The sequence below is a fragment of the Rhincodon typus genome, chromosome 39 (genome assembly GCF_021869965.1).
Source record: "Rhincodon typus isolate 14 chromosome 39, sRhiTyp1.1, whole genome shotgun sequence".
NCBI classification, from domain to species: Eukaryota; Metazoa; Chordata; class Chondrichthyes; order Orectolobiformes; family Rhincodontidae; genus Rhincodon; species Rhincodon typus.
The window spans coordinates 6,588,370-6,592,241 of NC_063370.1; the positions used below are offsets into that span (position 1 = coordinate 6,588,370).

The window sequence follows — 3,872 nt, forward strand, 5'->3', positions numbered from 1 at the left end:
GAGTGCCGCACTGTCAGAGGATCAGTACTGAGCGAGTGCCGCACTGTCAGAGGATCAGTACTGAGCGAGTGCCGCACTGTCAGAGGATCAGTACTGAGGGAGTGCTGCACTGTCAGAGGCAGTGCTGAGGTAGCGCCGCACTGTGGAAAGTTAATGCTGAGCGAGTGCTGCACTGTCGGAGGGTCAGCCCTCCTTTGGTGACCTGGTGCAATATTTACCTCTGACCTAGCACCACTACGACAAACAGGCTACCCCAGTCATTAATACAGAGCTGACTATGGGAGCTTGCTCTGCACCATCTAACTCTCTCTCCATCTCAGCCCTGCACAGTGATAGTGCAAATTAAGAGGCTCTCCAGTAGCTCGGGGCATTCTGAGATTGTGAACGGCACTACTGCAATGAAAATTCACCTTCCTCTTTTCCCACCGGCAGCAATAATTTCATCATCTCCCCCCAACTCCTTCAAACCCCCCTCCCCTCCCAACCTCCTGTGCGCACTCTGATCAGCTCACTTCCAAATCCACACAAGGTGTAAAAACAGCAGACTCCCATACATTGCCAAACCAGGAAAAATAATTGATCCCATTGTTCACTCTGAAACCCTGTTGTTTGCACTCAGTCGGATCCCACATTCTGCACCTGCACAAACAGGGATAAAACCCTGCATCGGATTCATCTCAACTTGAAATGACAGAGGAACTCAATTACCTTAAATAAAATGGTCGAGGCATAACAGGGTCAGGCTGAAATCAAATCAAGACCCTTCCTTAGGACCCAGGTTAATCCATCAGTCATGTCTCAGATCTGTACTCACCCCCTGACGGGACTGAGTCTTCTGTCGAGGAACACAGAGTAAGTGGCAGAGCCCAGGGTGTTGCTTTTACCCTAGACTTAGCGAAACCTTTCAGGCTTTACCGATTTACTAACAGCGGAAAGCACCCTGTGCTTAATCTCACCCTTCTTCTGAGCTGGTCCCTGTCCAACAAGTTGACAGAAAACAAAAAAAAAAATTCAGTTTCCTTTGGAAATCCCCATTTCAGCTCTGACCTATCATCATTCTGTGTAACCCCTTCAATGCAGAACTCCCCAGCTCGCTTCTGTATCGACATCAAGAGAAAAGAAAAAATCTCCCAAACCAATCCAGTCAGAGCGCTATCTCTAACCCCTAACCTTGAACCCTTTATTCCTTCCAATGCAATACTGGGCCCAACAGATTCCAGAAGGGAAGATTAATTACGAAGGTTTAGAGACGTGAAAGTGTTACCATATGTTTCCTTTCTACAAATGCTTATCTCCATTGCCATTCATTTTGCAAATCACTTGCACCCACTCATGGTCTAGCAATCCAAGGGCTGCAATTAACACTTGGGGTTCATGGGTTCAAACCTCACCGCAGCAGCTGGGAAGAGTTTGAATTCACTTAACTCTGGAATTGCAACCGTAAAATATTATCAAATGCATCTTGGCTCATGTCAGGTAGGCTAAATCTGCTATCTTTACCCAGTCTGGGGCTACACGTGATGCCAGGCCCCTCAGCGACGAGGTTGACTCCTAACTTCCCTTGGAAATGCCTCCAATCAAGGGGCAATTAGGGATGGGCTACAAATCCGTGCCACGCAGGAATAAAGGAAATCAAAAAGTGACCACTTCACATGGTGTATTTTCACAGGAGATGGGGTCATAACACTCCTGTCATCAGAGGCTGAGGGGTGACCTTATAGAGGTTTATAAAATCATGAGGGGCATGGATAGGGTGAATAGACAAGGTCTTTTCCCCAGGGTAGGGGAGTCCAAAACTAGAGGGGCATAGGTTTAAGGTGGGAGGGGAAAGATTTAAAAGAGACCTGAGGGACAATTTTTTCACACAGAGGGTGGTGCATGTGTGGGACGAGCTGCCAGAGGAAGTGATGGAGGCTGGTACAATTACAACATTTAAAAGGCATCTGGATGGGTACATGAATAGGAAGGGTTTAGAGGGATATGGGCCAAATGCTGGCAAATGGTGCTAGATTAATTTAGGATATCTGGGCGAGTTGGACCGAAGGGTCTGTTTCCGTGCTCTACGTCTCTATGGCTCTAGAATTAGTGAATCCATAGGGTTAACGTACTGGGGACAGAGGTTCAAATCCCAATTTGCATCCGAGGGGATTTGAATTCAATTAATAAGCCCAGAGTTTAAAATCGGAGAGGTTTCGCTCGTGTTTCTGAGTGGGCTGTTTGACCATGGCAGCCTCCTGGCCCCTGAGCTGAGATTCCAGTAGGTGTCAGTGTGCCGCTGACTTGGGAGTTGACTCAGCACAGAGCTGCGATCGAGCCCTTCTGTCCTGTTTTGCCTCTTTCACATTACTACACCACGTTATTTCGGATGGACACAGGCATCTGCGGTGATTTGTGGTCACCGTCCAGTTTGAGCGCTGAACACCGGTATGTCACACATCTTTCAGTGCTCCTTCCCTGAAAGGTGAATGAGCCAACGTTCACAATGTGGGAGCTGCCAAGTTGCTCTTTGCAGAAATCGACAGAAAGAAAACCTTTCTGCATTGCACTACGACCATTAACATTTCCCTCTGCCTCCTTGGTGTTGGCACTGACCTTTCACCTCTGTGCCAAGGTTCAAAGGTGGCTCAGATGAACCCAGACTTCCAGCGTCAGTTCAAATGGTTTGGTAGCCTGTTTACTGTGCCACAGTTCACTCAGAGTTGACGATGCATGCCTTTCTACAGGCATTTGTAGCCTGAAGCTGTGGATAGTGATGGTGGAGACAGCGACATTCTCTCCTGCTCTATCGCCTGCCATTGGACTGTGTTGGAGGGATACAAATGAAGAGCAGGTGTAGGCCATTCAATGCGATTGTGGCCAATCTAATTTTGGCCTCAATTCTACCCCTACCGACCCCAATCACTGTGACTCTGCCATTAGTCAACAACCAATCCACCTCTGCCTCAAAACTATTGGTGGAAAGGATAGTGAAGAAGATGTTTAGCATCATTGTCTTTATTGGTCAATGCATTGAGAGTAGGGGTTGGAAGGTCATGTTGCGGCTGGACAGGACATTGATTAGGCCACTTTTGGAATATTGCGTTCAATTCTAGTCTCCCTGCTACATGAAGGATGTTGTGAAACTTGAAAGGGTGCAGAAAAGGATGTTGCCAGGGTTGGAGGGTTTGAGCTAAAGGGAGAGGCAGAATAGCCTGGGGATATTTTCCCTGGAGCATCAGAGGCTGAGGGGTGACCTTGTAGAGGTTTATAAAATCATGAGGGGCATGGATAGGGTGAATAGCCAAGGTCTTTTCCCCAGGGTGGGGGAGTCCAAAACTAGAGGGGCATAGGTTTAAGGAGAGAGGGGAAAGATTTAAAAGGGACCTGAAGGGAAACATTTTCACACAGAGGGTGGTGAGCGTATGGAATGAGCTGCTAGAGGAAGTGGTGGAGGCTGGTACAATTACAACATTTAAAAGGCATCTGGATGGGTACATGAATAGGAAGGGTTTAGAGGGATATGGGCCAAATGCTGGCAAACAGGAATAGCTCAGTTTGAGAAACCTGGTAGGATGGATGAGTTGGGCCGAACAGCCTGTTTGCCTGCTCTATGACTCTATAACAGAAAACCCGAGTGATTTACTGTTAGTAGTTAATAAAAGAAAACAAAATACCACAGGTGATTGGGTGATGGGGAGAAAACATTTTGAATTGGGTGTAAGAGCATTTCTAAACATAGAAAGGAAAGAGACTCAGGAATGGGCCTGCATATATCACTGACCCAATCTAATCTATGTACAACACAAAAGGCGGCTCTGTTTTGGTGTTCAACAATAAACTATGTCGCTTTATAAAAACTGAAAGAACTGCGGATGCTGTAAATCAGAAACAAA

The 3,872-nt window shown here is 46.9% G+C and overlaps 1 protein-coding gene across 1 annotated transcript in view; it reads right to left on the reverse strand.

Annotated features, from left to right (window-relative positions):
- LOC109926380 (TNF receptor-associated factor 3-like) overlaps positions 1-935 on the reverse strand; it is a 42,432-nt gene extending 41,497 nt beyond the window's left edge. The window contains exon 1 of the mRNA XM_048618212.1: positions 709-935. The gene's annotated coding sequence lies outside the window, so the exon portion shown is untranslated. The remainder of the gene's footprint in view (positions 1-708) is intronic.
- Between the last annotated feature and the right edge of the window lie 2,937 nt (positions 936-3,872).